Below are 18,124 nucleotides of genomic sequence, written 5' to 3' on the forward strand. Positions count from 1 at the left end.
CATAGTAGACTGTGAACAAGATAATAAACAAGAATAATGATCAGTGTGTGTATATATTCATACATATCTATATTACTAAAACTCTGTTCTTGACCGGTTTCGGCTTTCTGTGCTGCGGTTTCCGAGAGTACGCCGCCACCTACGGCCGTCATTTTTGGTCACCTCGCTCAGAGCCCCCCTCCGCCGCATGTGTGCCGAGGATTTTTCCCGTCAATGAAAATTGACAGAGATATTAATGTTTTTACAACATTCCCCATTATCTCTGCTGCCCCTGCTGGAGGGAGGGGGAGCGACTATAAAACCAGGAAGTGGTGTGCCCCAATCAGTCTCTGCAAGTAGTGTGCCTCAATCAGTCACTGCAAGTGGTGTGCCTCAATCAGAGCTTTAAATGACACTGACACATGTCTATAGCACTGTGCATGTATATATATATATGTATATATATATATGTGTGTAAATATATATATATGTATGTATATATATATATATGTGTGTATATATATATATGTATGTATATATATATATGTGTGTGTGTATGTATATGTGTATATATATATATATATATATATATATATATATATGTATACACACACATATATATATATGTACACATATATATATATATATATATCTATATATATATATATATATGTATATATATATATATATATATATATATGCCTATGTGATTCGTGCCCGATATATATATATATATATATATATATATATATATATGATGCTCGCATATGTATAATCGGATATGTATTCTTTACTCAGAGAGTGGTAGCTGTGTGGAATGAGCTTCCAGTGAAGGTGGTGGAGGCAGGTTCGTTTTTATCATTTACAACTAAATTGGATAGGCATATGGATGAGAAGGGAATGGCGGGTTATGGTACGAGTGCAGGCAGGTGGGACTAAGGGGAAAAAAAGTTGTTCGGCACGGACTAGTAGGGCCGAGATGGCCTGTTTCCGTGCTGTAATTGTTATATGGTCATATATATATGTGTGTGTATATATATATGTGTGTGTATATATATATATATATATATATATGGGTGTGTGTATATATATATATATATATATAAATATATATATATATATATATATATATATATATATATGTGTATATTTATATATATATGTATATATATACATATATATATATATATATATATATATACACACACATATATACACACACACACATATATACACACACATATACACACATACATATATATATATACATACACACATATATATACACACACACACACATATACATACATATACATATATATATATACACACACACATATACATACATATATACACATACGCACACATAAAAACCAAACCACAATAATAGTGCAATAATAACAATAATAGTCTAAGTAGTTCAGAGCTTAATGGAGGTTGTAGTGTTTCATAGCCTGATGGCTGTAGGGAAGAAGCTGTTCCTGAACCTGGACGTTACAGTTTCCAGGCTCCTGTACCTTCTTCCCGATGGCAGGGGTGAAATAACTGTGTAGGTCTATGATGATGCTGGCTCTACCAGAAATGGGCATTTAATTGTTGAATTTTGCACCAGGACCTGTGAGCATTGGCAGCCCATCTCCCATTCCCCTGCCCCACACATTTAATCATCAGGTGCAGCAAACGTTTGGAACTGGAAAAACCCACTGAACCGCTGCCTTGAACATTATCCCATGATAAGTACAATTGTATAAACACTGAATTAATGGTCCGGCCATGAATGTTAACATTCAGTCCCCAGCATAAACCAAGATAAAACTAAGAACAAAACAAGGTAAAACTGTTTTAGATGTAATTCTAATTGCAAACCACACAGGTCTGCAAGCTGATGATAGACTAAACAGGAAATCTAAATGATGTGGGAGTGTGGTTTTAATTAATGCAGGTGGTTATAGACATTGAAATTTAGAAGCAGTCACAGAGAGAGGTGTTTAACCTATATCCATCCCATTCAAATACATCTTGTGACAAGACTGAATCCAGGATGTGAAATGAAAATCTGACGTGAAGAAGAAAGTTAATTTTAAAACTAATATTGTTAGGCAATAGGTTCTAATGAACCAAATCTTTGATCCTGCAACAAATTTATATTGGAATTGAAACAAATGATTAACTTGCATTAAGCAGATGGACATATTTTAGTTGGCAGCTGGCCATCCTTTTACGCTGAACCAAACAATCATATTTGAATCTGATACGGAAAAGAGCCCAATTGCATTACAATGAGGTACAAATTGTATAACATATAGTGAGAGCAAGTGAAAGTAAAATGCATCGTGCATAAAGGCTAGATGTCTTTTCAATTCAGGCAAAATTATCCTGCTGCATTTTTTTGACCTATTTCTGAAAAAAAAACCATGGTGATAGCTGAATCAGATATAAATAAACGGAAATGTTATGAAGATGCGCTGTAACTAAATTTATAGTGACTTGCAATCTGAGATTGAAGCAGAAATAATGGAGTGGTTTAATCTCTCAGCATCCAAATGCAAAATAATAGCTTCTGCCATTGCAAGCAATCTTGTTCATTATACATTGAAGAATAATGGCTTAGTAGTGGGGCACTGGCAATAGACCATGCAAAATACTGAAATCCTTACATAATTTTAATTTGCCATCTATGCCTTGTCACCCTGTGAGGAAAGGATACACTTGCATTCTATGTAGCACTGTATTCCTTAAAGGGACATGTCCACAACAGGCTGCTTGGGCAATACAGAATGTAGCAATAAGGCTGCAACATTTTATTTTTAACCAGGCCATTTTCAAGTTTATATGCATACGGTTTTATAATAAAGATCACACCATTTAAACATTTGAGTGGTGTATTCAAAGGGTACAGCAGTCTGTTGTCATGTTGTGTATACTGTCATTAGTGAGAAAAATTTACGCCTGTTTTCAGTAGTTACCATGAATGCTCATCTCATCTCCTCAGCAGAATGGTAATGTCACTGTCAAAAATAGTAGATATTTTGATAAGTTGTGGGTGTTATAACATTTTCACCTCACAACCTGGGATCAAATCTGGCCCAGGCAACTGAGAGTGAAAGAATTCTCATTACTTTTCTCATTCAAAAGGCTAAGTGAAATAAGTTTGGACAATCTCAAACCTGCTCCCCATGGGCAAGCGGCACCTACTGGCAAGAAAATATCTTCTAGAATACATTTTAAATTAAAAATAGTAAAACCAAGCCTCAAATACCGGATGATGTACAGACGTGGTAAGAAAAGCCCTTGCTACAAATTAAATTCAAAGTTTACCCAAAAGGCGCAGAATTAGCAAAGAGTTGGAGAGCTATAAAATATTTATACTCTTACTAAACCCGAGAGAGAAAGAGAGAGAGAGAGAGAGAGTTAATCTGATCTTCACACACCAGTGCCAGAGATTGTTTGTGTACCCTTGTCAATATTCATCACTTTCAAAACCTCTGTACCAGCATTTTATTTGAAACTTTCCCTGAAGAAGATTGGCTCGTTAAAACCTTCAAATAAAGGTTTTCTCGCAAAGTCCACAATATAACATTCTTCTTTCAATAGACTAGATTTATCAATAAGATGTCTGTTCTGAATGTATATTCCGATAATGATCACATGTCACAGTTATACATTTTTGATCTACACCAGTTGTTACAAAGGGGAACAGCACTAGCAATCTCTTAGCTAAGTGGGCTACACATTCCCTATCACTACTTACAATTAGCAGGAAATGAGTGGCCCATTGATTTAAGATGCTTTGGTTAATATGACAAAGGATTAGCCACAGTTGTGCTTTCTTTTATGTTTCAATTGGTTGAAAACAATGCACTGTTTCTTGATGTAGGATAGTCAAATTTGTAACCAGCCAATTTAATATAACTTTAAAATAGCAATAGGATGTGGTATTATGCAATAATAGTGTAAGGCTGAGCAGAGGGGCACTAGGACCCTGTGTGCCAGAAGCCAGGCTCCAGTAACCGGATGTGACTGGAACCCAGGGTGTGGGCAGTTAGGGAGTTGCCTGGGCTTACACACGAGGCTGCTGTTGCAGCTGCTGTTATTGTACAGATTAAAGGTATACTCTGTTTACGTCGTCGTACGAGCCTTATTACAAGCATAACCCGACATAGGATAGACACAAAAAGCTGGACAGGCAGCATCTATGAAGAGAAGGAACGGGTGGCAGAGCTCTCGTCGAAGAGAGGAGGAGAACGTCTGCAGAGTAGCAATGGTCTTCACTTGAAGAAAAACAAAATCTCATTTCATACAGAAGAGATCCCAACCCACATTTTGATTTTCACAAGTCCTGCAACTTCTGTTGAATAGGTCTACATTTGGGATCAGCTACACTCACATTCAGTGTTCCTCTGTCCGATGTAGCTCAATTGAAAGCATTCTGTCCAATGCAGCCACTTTTGTGGGCATTCTAGCTGATACACCTGCTTCCTGGGCTCCTTGTAGAATTACAGGCGCTTCTTGGGTTCTTTTGTCTGATGTTATCTTCTGTCTGAAGCAAGTGCTTTCAGTAAAACTCTTTCAGTGGCGATTCCACTATATCATAATTAAATAAATAATCTATCATTCACAGTGGTTGAAACCAATCATTACTCACTCTCTCAGCTCTCCGGTTCTTATTAAATCTAGGTGAGCTCTGTGAGTCACATGAGTTTATTTACCTGATTGCCCCCAGTATTAATCAAATAGAAAGCAGATGGTTCCATCAAGATAGTTTGCTCGTGCCAAAAACCAATACTGATGACACTGCTGTCAGATGCATGTTGGAAGTTGCCCACAGCAATCTGCAGGCATCTATCAAACTATACTTGGTTTCATTGCCTTTAACCTGCAGCAATATAGACCAAGACCTCTAACTCATAGCAAAATTAATATAAATTTGCTCTTCCATATATTTGCATATTTCACAAAAAAAAATAGTTTAGAAAATGTATTTTGTTTTGAATGATCTACTTTTTGTTTGATTATATTTCACATCTCATTGTGAGCTTTTGAAGATCAAGTTATAATTTACATAAGAACAAGAAACTCAATCCATAAATGCCCTTGAACTGTGCAGGTGGCCAACATCCTGCCAGTATTTGGTTTAATACGAGCACAGTATCAATAATGCTTGGACCAAGAAGATGCACATAGTACTTCAGCTGGCTGTGCACTAGATGGCAGGTTGGTACTGTTTGACAGCATTAGTGAGTTCTGCCTTGCATAGACAAACTTTGTTCTGAAGATACTTAATCATAAAAGAAACATAATGGGGAATCAGCAACTGGGCTTAACTGCTAAAGTTCTTTAGATCTACTACTTCAAACCAGAAATATATTTCACAACAGCATTTTCAATGTGATTTAGGTTGTATATGATGATATCCCCATCTGTGCAGTTTTCAGAACTTAACTGCACAGCGACAATCATTGCTGAACACTTTAATCATCGTGCAGTAAATTGGATACGTCCAAATAATTTGGCACTGTTTAAATATTAACATAAATAATGTGGTGGTACATAAACCATAGAAAGATACAAGAAAGTTAAAGGTATCCTTTTTACCAAACACAAAAATGTGTCCCCGTCTACCTTATTAGACCAGATTTGCGCAACAGGGTATATTTCTAATTTGTGTTATAGGGTCCCTTACATAATGGAAATTAGTCATTCGGCCCAATTTATCCATGCCAACCAAGAAGCCTTATCTAAGTTCATTCCATTTGACAGCATTTTGCTCCTATCTCTCTAATCCTGTCCTATCTATGCACCTGGCCTAATGTCTTTTAACTGTTATTGTATCTGCCTCAGCTATTTACTCTGAAAGATTGCTCCATATACCAACCTCCCTCTGTGTAAAAAGTTGCCCCTCAGGTTCCTATTAAATCTTTCCTCTCTCACCGTAAACCTGTGCCCTCGTGCTTGATTCCCCTAGCCAAGGAACAAAACTCTGTGCATTTGCTCTATTTATTCCCTTCATAATTTTATACATTGCTATCAGATCAATCCTCAGCTTGCTGTGCTCCAAGGGATAACATCCCAAGCCTACCCAACCTCTTTCTGTTGCTCAGGCCTTGAGTCCTGGCAATATTGTTGTCAATTCTCTCTGCACACTCACCAGCTTAACAACATCTTTCTTAAAGCACAATGACCAAAGCTGAAACACAATAATGTGCAGCCTGATAAACATGTTGTATAACTGTAACCTAATGTCACAACCTCTGCACTCAATTTCCTGAATGATGAAGGCCAACTTCTTCACCAACCTTTCAACCTGTGTCTCCACTTTCAGGGATCATGTACTACCACACCTAGATCCATCTGTTCTGCAACACTTCCAAGGGCCCTATCTTTCACTGTGAAGGTCCTGCCTTGGTTTGACTTCCCAAAATGCAATATCTCACATTTATCTGAATTAAACTACATTTGCCATTCCTTGGCCAACTTGCCCACCTGATCTAGACAGGATTCATCGTCTACAATATCATTTAGTTTAGTGTCATCTGTTAACTTGCTAATCATGCCTTGTACATTTTCATCCAAATCGTCGATATAACCACAAACAGCATCAATCCCAGAGGTACACCATATCGTACATTTAAAAAACATTTAGACAGGTTCATGGATAGGAATGATTTAGAGTGAGTGATATGGACCAAATGCAGGCAAATGGGACTTGCACTGTTAAACCTCTTAGTTGGTATGGATGTTAGACCAAGGGGCCTTGTTCTGCAAGTGGCTAACAGTTAGTCCCTCTGCTGAATGTTGATATACAAGAGTGATTAGCTATTTTGGAGTAAATGACACTCTTAATGATTAATGGAAAATTGGTGCCTTTTCTATTTAATTGATAACTTTAAAAAAATACTTTCTAATAAATCTTTAGAGTATTGTGTTTAGTTCTGGGCAACATGTTATAGGAAAGATATTGTCACGCTTGAAAGGGTAGAGAGAAGATTTACAAGGATGTTGCCAGGACTAGAGGGTCTGAGCTATAGGGAGAGGTTGTGCAGTCTAGGACTCTATTCCTTGGAGCGCAGGAGGTTGAGGGGTGATCTTATAGAGGGTGTATAAGACCATGAGAGGAATAGATTGGGTAGACCTATAGAGTCTCTTGCCCAGAGTAGGGGGATTGAGGTCCAGAGGACATTGGTTTAATAGGAATCTGAGGGGTAACTTTTTCACACAAAGGGTGGTGGGTGTATGGAACAAGTTGCCAGAGGCTGGGACTATCCGAACGTTTAAGAAACAGTTTAGACAAGTACATGGATAGGACAAGTTTGCAGGGATGTGGACCAAACGCGGGCAGGTGGGACGAGGGTAGCTGGGACATGTTGGCCGGTGTGGGCAAGTTGGGCTGAAGGGCCTGTTTCCATACTGTATCACTCTATGACTCTAAATCATACATTTTGTGATTCTTTTGGCTAGTCACTGATAACAGAAATAAAATATACTCCTCTCTTTACAGTAAACAAAGAAAATACACTCGATACACCTTGACATTGGTGATTAGTCAAACGAATCATGGAATATATGATTTCTGAGAAAGTATTGTTTGACAAGTTGTTAATTAAATAGATAAGGCACCAATTTTCCATTCATCACTAAGTGTGCAATTTACTCCAAAATGCTACCAGAACAATAGTGGGAAAAGGAGACTGAGAAGGTCAACAAGGTTCCTGGAGTAGGGTATCAACCCAGAAACGTCACCCATTTCTTCTTTCTAGAGATGCTGCCTGTCCCGCATTTTGTGTCTATCTTCGGTGTAAACTAGCATCTGCAGTTCCTTCCTACACGAAAATTTCCTGCCGTCTTTACTGGATCAACAAAAGGGTTTGCAAGTCCTAAATCTTCATAGTAGCACAGGAAGCTAAGAATGAAAAACAATAAAGGGGTTCACACATTTAATAAAACTATCGTTCACTCTTGTGTAATAAGTATTTTAATGACGCTGATGATTTAGTTTAAATTTGTTTTACCTGTAGAATTATTATTCCAAAAGATGTAGGGAAGGAAATTCTGTGCAGAAAATTGTGGATATCCAAGAGAGGTCACCAGGTCCAATCTGAACAGGAATTCCTTTCAGTCATTGTAGCAAGGCTCAAGCAGTTTATATCTGTAACGGAGGGATCAGTGTTTTTATAATGACTTTCATGGTTCTTTTAATATAAAGCCCTTGTAGCACGAATGTTTGATTTTTATCTTCCACTGGTTGTCATGTCGTATGTGGCAGATGTCAAATTGTTGGAATGTTCATTATACCAGTGACATAATTGCACAAAGCTTTTCAAAGGGGGCAAATCTGAGATGATTAAATAAAAATACCACCAGTGTCTGCGCTTAGTAACAAATATATTTCAATATACTGAAATGGCTTTTACATCACTGTTAAGACAAAATCTCTGTAACTTTTTTGAAGCTCGATGCAGTGAATATAATTATTAATTTATATAAAGAAGAAGGTTGGCACGTCTTACATTTACAATTGCCTGCAAATGTTGCAGATATTTTCAAATGAACCTTTGATAAAATAATATCACATCTCAACTAATGTCAGGAAGAAGATTAATAATAAAACAGCGCTGTAGATGGCCTTGTGTTTGCATTTTGTAGATGAGTGCATGACTGGGCTATCTTTCATAGCAAACACAAAGTGACCTTTTATGCCATGAAAGAAACAGGTAAACACAGGATGATACAGTTCTTGTTACTGCCTTGTAATGTAAAGCCTAGCCTAAACATCGATAGAGGTATTAGTTTATTATTGTCACCTGGATCGAAATACAGTGAAAAACTTTGCAGATTATACTGTCAAATCATACTATACACAAATACAATCAAGTCATACATAAATATGTGTAGTGCAAAGATAAAAATACCAGAGTGCAGAATATGCTGAATGTTTTAGTATTATATAGTATTATATTGTTACAATTACGGAAAAAGGGCAGGCAAACTAAAAGTGCAACGGCTGCATTGAGGTATATTGTGCGATTGAGACTCGTCCCGTAGCTTATAGGAGGACTGAATGAATGATATTTTATTATCACATGTGACATGTCACAGTGAGATTCTTTGTTTTGTTCACACAACTATGCAAATGTCGCCACATATATGGCGCCAACTGTTTAGTTGTTTGATAATAGCGGGGGTAATAGCTTCTCCCCAATGACCTGGGGATGTGCTATCACAATATTGGTGGAGCAGCTCAGAGAGGTAAGAGGCGAGCCCATTCAGGAGGGAAAACAAATAACAGTAACTTAAAATGAACCCGAAAGTGCACCGGGATATGTGCTCCCTCTTTCGAGTCCCTGTTAAAAGGCGAGCAGCAGCATTCTGAACCAACTGGAGAGGATGAAAATGGTCCTTGGAATATATTTATAATAAAGGCATGGATTACTGTCTCAAAATGCTGCCGCTTGGCTTAGGTGAAAGCTTTCCCTAGGTATCATGAAGTGTAGATGGAGTGAATGGGTGTGTGGTCTGCTCTGTGTGATCTACTGGGCTATATCCACAACTTTTTGTTTTACTGCCTATCCTCACGGATTGTGATCTCCAGGAGTTTTGAGATGTTTTTAGTTGGAATTATGGTATTGAAGATGGACTTACCATATTTCCCTGCAATGAAGATGCTATTTTTTACCCAAAAATAAGGCACGAAAATTTACCTACGTCTTGGAGGCCGAAGGTTTGGTTGTTAGCCAAGAAAGATAGACTTGGCTATCCCTCAGTGTAGTAACATCAAGAATGATGTTGCTGTACTGAGGGATATCCAAGTCTATCCCTCATTGCTGGCAGCTGATGGGAAGTGGCTGTAAAAGGATAGCACCGCTGGGCGTGGGGGGAGTTCCTTTCACAGTGTGTGGGGAGTCTGGCCCGGGTCAGCATGGCCTGGGCTGCACAAATTGCCTGGGCCGCCAGGGGTAAAGTTGCGGGGAGGGCAGGAGCATCTTGGGCAGGAGCGTTGAGAAGTTAGGGGGTCGGGGATTATGCCACACAACTCACTCACCACATATGCCGCGGCGCTGTTTAGGCGCAGAGCCACCGCATTGTGACCCCAATATGGGTAGGGATCAGTAATGCTCTCTGGTGGCTGCTGGGGGAGGAGGGCAATGGCTAGGAAAAAATGGTCCGCCACCTCAGTGCTGCTTCTGCTCATGAAGTGCCCTGTGTGATCTACTGGGCAGCCACGGTTTGTTTTACTGCCTTCGGCACATTGGATCGCAGGAGGTTTGAGGTGGTTGGAATTATGGTATGGAAGGGACTTACCTACTTCCCTGCCAGCCGCTATTTTTGCCAAAAAGCGGACGGTTAACCTGCGTCCAGGCCGAAGGCTCCCTCTCTTAGCTCCCTCTCTCCCTATCCCCCAGTGTAGCAACATCTCTCCCTCACTGAGGGATATCCAAGTCTATCCCTCATTGCTCTCTCTCTGATGGGAAGTCTGTAAAAGAATCGCCGCTGGGCGTCTCTCTCCCTCACTCTCTCTCTCCCTCTCTCTCGCTCCCTCTCTCTCTCTCTCTCTCTCTCCCCCTCTCTCTCTCTCTCTCTCTCTCTCTCTCGCTCTCTCTCTCTCTCGCTCTCGCTCTCTCTCGCTCTCTCTCTCTCTCTCCCTCTCTCTCTCTCTCTCTCTCTCCTCTCCCTCTCACTCTCTCTCTCTCTCTCTCTCTCTCTCTCTCTACCAGTCTCGGGGCAGGTGACCTGGGAACTGCAGCTAGACCCGGGGCTCACAGGCGATCTGAGAATTACAGCTCGTCCCGGGGATGCGAGGGATCTGGGAACTGCAGCTAGTCCCGGGACATGCAGGTGATGTTGCCAACCCCCGGACTAAACCAAACCCTTGATCCTATCCCGCCATCCTTTTCTCAAAATGTAGCAACTTAAATTGGGGGCGCGTCTTCGACGCAGGTGCATCTTCATTGCCAGGAAATACGGTAAATTCAACAAATAGGAGTCTGGTGTAGGTGGCTTTGTTCCCCCAATGGTAGGTGAATAGGAGTGGGTATCTGGGAGTGTAGAGTTATGGCCATGACCAGTTTCTCAAAGCACTTCACAATGGTGAATGTCAGAGCCACGGGACAATTGTCAATAAAGTATGTTATCTTGTGTTCCTTTGGTACCAGAATCATAGTGGTCTTGTAAATGTTGGTGGGAATCTCAGAGTGGAGTAGTGTGATGTTAAAGATGTCCATGGATATTGCTGCCTGCCTGTCTATGCAGGCCCTGAGGATATGGCCGGGCTCTCCATCCGGACCAGTTAATTTCCGTACGTTCACTCTCTGGAAGGTTGTTACCCGAGGCTGTCGGGGTTGATGATATCACCCCACTGACATTCTGTTCAAAGAAAGCATAGAATGCACTGAGCCCATTGGGAGAGGGTTGCATTGTTGCCTGTGATACTGACATCACTTTGCAGCCACTATAACATGCAAGCCTTGCCACAATCGGCAGCTCTCCTTGTTGCTATCCGAGGACTCTAGCTTGGTCCAGAATTCTCTCGGCAGCCTTGATGACTTTGCAAAGGTTCAGAATCATTTGATTTGAATGGTGCAGAATTGGACTTCACCTAGGATAGGATCTCATGGTTCATCCACGGCTTCCAGTTGAGGAACACTCTCATATTGTCTTCTTTGGCATACGCTCCTCTCCACACTTACAGATTAAGTATTTAAAGGCGGTGACATACTGATGTAGGTTGGTTGTAGAGTCCTTGAATATGGACCAGTCCGCCAACTCAAAGCAGTCGCAGACGATTTCATCTGTTTCCTCAGACCATCATGTTTCGACTTGTCCACTCATGCAAATGTACAGGACACCACATTATTCTTCCTGCTGTTTAAGTGTCAGTATTTGGGTAATTTATTTTAATATCCAGAAATATTTTTACATGATGCCTGATTTTACAGATGTACCCAGCAGTGGTGTGTCATTTGCATACAGTTGTTCTGACATGTGGATGTGTTACAAGATTAGGTTCAGGTTAACTCCTTGTGTTGATATGCTGAATGGTGATTTAGTCAACAAATGTGATGCTGCAGGTTCGATGTGCTTATGCAGCCATACATCTCTCCTATTTTAATCCTTTGCTCCCTTGCTTTACTGCAATACATGCTTGAAGCAAATGTTAAGTGGGTCTCATCTTTACCTTTACTTGGTGCTCAAGAAATCATTAATAAGTCAACAATAAAAAAAATTGTGGATCTTTGCATCAGTATCAGGCATTTTGTTCCCAGGAAGAATTTCACATCATTTCTAATGTGCAAAATTATTGTATATGAATTCACAGAGAAAAGGTATTATCCATAATGAATTATCAAATATAGCAAAGCTGGTAGGCACTGCATAGTGTAGATGTTCATGCAAATGACTGCAATATTTCCACCAATATATACATTTTTAATGGTTAAAAAGAATCAAAATAAATTTGACAAAAATGCTAATGTAACCTACTGAAGATCTTGACCTTGAAGTGATTTACACAAATGGCACAAATCTGCTCACTGCACTGATAATAAAAAACCTTACTTCACTTATAATTTATGACAACTTTAAATAGATGGAAACTTTATCCCACACCCCTGATGGTTAATCTTGGATTAAAGCATTTAATGGTAACAATTAGCTTACAGAGTCATGCTGTTATCAACTGACATCAAACGTTCAAAATATGTTGCTGAAAGCAAGTGGTTAATATATGTTGCATTGTCTCCCTTTCAGACTTCACTTTGAAGCTTGTGTTTTATGTTATCCTGAGGAAATTACAACAGTACTTTGGTAAAAAATGATTTGATTAACTGTGTTCCGAGTGAATATTTCATGCTCTTATAAGCATTTGTATCCCACTACGACAGGACATCAGTATGTCAATAAATTAAAACCGAAAAATGCATGTCCACAGATTTGGCACAATGTTAGACATTTACAAATGCAATCCATTGTACTCAGATGTACTTTCCAATAGTTTACTCATCAGCTTGTAGAAGGTTGTTTTTTATCTTCTTTGTCTCTGGCTGCATCATTCTGCACAGATTGTAACCTCCAGGAAGAATTTCAGTACATTGTTGGTTGAAAATTGAAACTTTAGCTTATTTGAATTTCCAGGCAGTACCATTTAAATCACATATTTTTCTGGACATGATAGGGTTGTGATTTTGGGCAAAGGTGTCCATGCTGCACAAATGCAGTTTCTCCCAAGAGATTAAATAGAACAATAATTTTACTTCAGTATATTTTGCTCAGAGATATGGTTAATTTATTTCTTCCATTTCAGGAAGGGCAAAGTGAGGGATTTGAACATATTCATCCTAAACTGAAATGATGTCTGTGATACTTTCTTGCAAAATCAGCCTGCAGTGCAGGTTATTATAGGGTTTGATTTCTCATTGCTAAGCTCTGGCATTTTGACTGAAAGGTAAGTACTTTACTCAGTCCGTACGAAAAAAATAGATATGTGAAAATATAACTCATGGTAAAATGCAAAGAAGAATTTCACAGTAAAAATTCACTTTCAAAGTTTAGAAAGCAATTTCTATGTAGTGGTTAAAATACAGCCGCTTATTGTGGCAACATTAACTGTTCTTTTCTCTTCTTAACCTTTCAAAAATAGTCACGGTTTTTAAAAAAACCCATTTCAGAAAATATACCATTATTGAGATTTTTAATGCACCAAATAAAATTCTTCATATAGTGTTCTTTGATCATAATTGTTTTGTGTTTAGATTAAAGCAATTTAAAACAGCAGGTGTTTTTAGCAGGTTTTGACACTTAAAGATTAATTCTATTATAAAGAATATAATGTAGTGAATAATTTAGCAAATTTAATGAAAATGGAGCTTACTGAGACCTTTTAAGTGCAAACCTGATAAGTAACCTACATTCTTGAATAAAGTGTATTATATGACTGATAACTTCCTTTCAGTCACATAATGTTTGTAAGGAGGAGCAAGATGTTCGAAGTCACATTAATTTCACGTTTCAGCATTTGATTGTAGGAAAAAGTATGAGGACCTAATGTTTAACCAGGACGAAGTTGAAGTTGAATATAAGATATTCAACAATGCATTAACAGCACCCCAAACTCATAGCCATTCCTGTGATTTTGTTTTGGGTGTGTGAACAGAAATAATTTGTGAGATTAAGACTGAGCTGTACACACTGCACAACTGAAATTTCATGTTCATAAGTTCTTGGAGCAAAATAAGGCCATTCAGCCCATCAGGTCTACTCCGCCGTTCTATCATGGCTGAACTATTTCTCTCTCTCAACCTCATTCTCCTGCCTCTGCCCTATAATCTTTGACACCCGTATTAATCAATTTGCCTGTGCCTTCTAGATCATTCAGTCATCATGGTTCTGGTTATCAATGTGGGAAGGGTAGATTGAGTGATGCATGCTTCTAACTTGTATTCCTGAGTTTGAGTGAGTCATATAGTCATTGAGTACAGCATGAAAATGGGCCCTTCAGCCAAACCCATCCAAGCCAACCAAGATGACCAATGAAGGTAAACACCTTGTGCCTAACACATTGTTCACCATCCTGCCTACCTGCCACCATTTTAAAGGAACTTTGTACCTGTAACCCAAGGTCTCTCTGTTCTACATCAATACCCATGGCCCTAGCATTTACTGAGTAGTCCTGGTTTAATGTACCAAATTACCACACCAGGCACTTGTAAAAGTTTAATTCCACATGCTATTTAGTGGCCCACTTCCACCGATGATCCAGATACTCTTTTAATTTCCGATACAATTCTTCACTATTCACACCACCACCAATTTTGGTGCCACCTGCAATCTACTAGCTATGTTGACAACTTTGTCATCCAAGTCATTAAAATAGATGATTAAAACAGTGGACCCAGCACTGATTCCTGTGGCACTTCAATGGTCACCGGCCTTCAATCTGAATAACAACCCACCACCCACTGACTCATTCCACAAAGCCAATGTTGTATCCAATTAGCTAGCTCATCCTGGATCCCATGTTATCTAACCTTCCAGACAAGTCTTCCTACTATTAATTAGATTAATTTTTTCCTGTAGCTGTAACGCTATAATGCTGTCAGACTATATTCTGCACTGGTATATTTCCCTTTGTGCTGCCGTACCTCCGTAAGGGCTTGATGATTCCCATGTGTAACATGATTTGACTGTAGAGCACACAAACATAGACATAATCAACCAATACAACACCAAACCAGTAGCCTATCATACGGCCCTTGGCAAAGACCTTGCTAAAGTCCTCATCATTAGATTGGCCTTGATGTTAATTCTGTGAGTGGTGGGAGGAAAGACCAGCCCTTTGGTACAATAGAGTACCAACCTGCTGCAGTTTCACCAGTTCCTATGTTTACACCACTTACAGAAAATGAGAGCTGGTATATTTTGCTACAAGTGCTGCAACCCGTGAAAATGGAGGCTGGAGCTGCTTGCTCTGGCTACGAACTGTGGTAAGATCCTAATGTTCAGGACTCACTATTAATTTGCATCTATCCCGTACACTTGCAAACTCTTTTATTCCCTGTGAATACCAGAGCCCTTAAGAGCGTGCTGTCTGTCCGTGCTGCAGCTCCTGGGTAAAAGGTTTGCACATGGAAGAGAGTGATTTATTTTCCACATTGTTTAATTTATATTGTGTGGCATTAAACTAGCTGTCAACCAATGTTGGTATTCAACAGCCACTTTAATGCAACAGTTCAAGTCATAAGAAGTGTGATAACTATTATCATTTCAAAATGTTGCACATTTATCAAGACTTTCTCAAACTGTCAAACAAAAATGTTTCTTCTGTTTACATTGCTGTAATTCACTGCATTATGCTACTACAGGCTATAGGTGCTGGGTTTTCCGGCTTGATATCTAGTCTATGGAAAAAATTCACTGATTCCATAATCCCAGTAGAGAAACCTGCTCAAAGAAAGCATGGAGGATGGCAATAAAGCACAGGTAACTCTCTGCTCCATGGTTCTGCTGAGTACACAGATCAGAGAATGGGATTGTTAAATATATTCTCCATTGCAGGTGTCAGAATTGGTAAATATCATGAAATTTGGTAATAAATCATTTTACTGTAAGGTGACTGCATTGACTTATTTTCCCATTTCTCTGTGAGGTTCAAACAAGTTGACGGAGAAAGGGGCATTATTGACTTCATGAAAATAGAGTCCATCTAATTATAACTCTGCTGGGATCTCAAGCAAGTAACTCAATTGTCTACTATTTAAGGATTCGCTTGTCAAGAAAGCCTAATGGATAACCTTGCAATGTTTTAGCTATTGCCATTGTACTGGTAGCAATTTGAAGATAGCACATCATTTACTTTTCAGTTCCAGGTCAATTTCCTGTATTCAAAACTAATCAATCAACCTGTGATGCCTCAGTATTCATGAGGGTTGTGAGCCAAGAATATCAGATTAAAAAAATAATATTTGAAATTTTATGAACAGATTTTAATTTACAGTAGTTATATTCAATTCAATTTAAGTGTTAACTGTTTAAGGTAAAGTATCATGTCTAACTTCTTGAAAATAAACCGTATTATTTAATTTGCACAATCCAGGCACATTTGATGTGCAAGCGTTCAGTGGAAATATAAGTACGTCCTTCATGAAAGGCACTGAGAGGGAAAGAGTTAATTTACCTAAATGATCTCCTGGTTGTTAAAAACTTTAACTCCCCCTCCCATTCCCAAACTGACCTTTCTGTCCTGGGCCTCCACCACTGTCAAAGAGTGAGGCCCAGCGCAAATTGGAGGAACAGTACCTTATATTTTGCTTGGGCAGCTCCCCAGTGGTATGAATATTGATTTCTTGAACTTCAAGTAACCCTTGCTTTCCCTTTCTCTCCATCCCTCCCCCTTCCCAGTTCTCCGACCAGTCTGACTGTCCCCGATTACATTTTATCTGTTTGCTTCGTTGTCACCTTCTCTTAGCTAACAATGATCTAATCTACATTTTCCTTGATCCCATCTCCTTTGATGTCTCATTTTCACAACTTACTCTTCCTTATATCTATGTCTCCCTCTCCTCTGACTCTCCGTCTGAAGAAGGGTCTGGATCCGAAACATCACCCACTCATTCTATCCAGAGATGCTGTCAGTGCTGCTGAGTTACTCCAGCAATTTGTGTCTATCTTTGGCGTAAACCAGCATCTGCAGTTCCTTCCTACACATGAGTTAATTATATCAGATAGCAATAACAACTCACCCATGCAGTACAAAAAGAATAATTAGCAGATATGATTGAACCATGTTCCATTGTGGTCTTCAAGTAAATAAGTGGCAGAGAAAATGTTATGCGATGGCAAATGGATTAGTGTTGAACTATAGATGGACACTGATTGCGAGTTGGCATAGACAGGATGGGCAGAATGGCCTCTTTCTATACTGTAGCCATCACATGATTTTATGATTCTATGATTTTTGATTCGATGCCCTGCATTTTTCTCAAGTAGCTTTGTATCAATTTATTATCATGTTTCTATGAAGTGTCTTGGGATATTTTACACTGTGAAAAACATTACATAAATAACATTGTTGTGAAGGTCTATTTCTTAGTCTAACATCTTTAACCATGCTATTTACTCACCACAACACAAATATCCAGCCAAAGGCAAACAAGTGGGTAGGATATGTTCGAGGCAGAGAGTGTTTATTGAGAATTAACTTTAAGGTTTTATCATGGATCTTTAATGACTGGCAAAACACCATAGATGCAAACCTGTTGAGTTGTTTAACTCAAAGGATAAATAGTGTAGGAAGGAACTGCAGATGCTAGTTTAAACCGAATATAGACACAAAAAGCTGGAGTAACTTAGCTGGTCAGGCAGCATCTCTAGAGAAAAAGAAAAGGTTACATTTCAGATCGAGACCCTTCTTCAAACTGAGAGTCAGGGGAAAGGGATAAATACTTCATCAGGTGTGACTTTAAATGTAGTGGTAAATTAATACATGCAGAAGACAGGATAAATTCACTGGCCTTTAAAAAAGCATTGCTATCATGACAAACAGGCTTCCAAGCAATACAAAGCCCAGCAATGCGATTGCCAGGTTAATAACTCTGTGGGGCACGAGCTTCCTTGTGTGCTATTATTAATGAACTAATTCATCACTTCACCACAA

At 39.1% G+C, this 18,124-nt stretch overlaps 1 long non-coding RNA gene across 2 annotated transcripts in view; it reads right to left on the reverse strand.

Moving 5' to 3' along the window:
- Positions 1 to 1,577: 1,577 nt before the first annotated feature.
- The window catches only part of LOC129699794 (uncharacterized), a 42,325-nt gene continuing 25,778 nt past the window's right edge, over positions 1,578 to 18,124 (reverse strand). Inside the window, exons 3-4 of one of the 2 annotated variants that reach the window (XR_008723936.1) lie at positions 7,989 to 8,125; positions 1,578 to 2,987 (exon numbers count right to left, since the gene is read on the reverse strand). This is a non-coding gene — a long non-coding RNA (uncharacterized LOC129699794). Of the gene's footprint in view, positions 2,988 to 4,984; positions 7,880 to 7,988; positions 8,126 to 18,124 lie in introns of those variants that run through there. The other variant, XR_008723937.1, reaches the window with a different exon arrangement.

Source organism: Leucoraja erinacea, chromosome 8 (genome assembly GCF_028641065.1).
Source record: "Leucoraja erinacea ecotype New England chromosome 8, Leri_hhj_1, whole genome shotgun sequence".
Lineage (NCBI taxonomy): Eukaryota > Metazoa > Chordata > Chondrichthyes > Rajiformes > Rajidae > Leucoraja > Leucoraja erinaceus.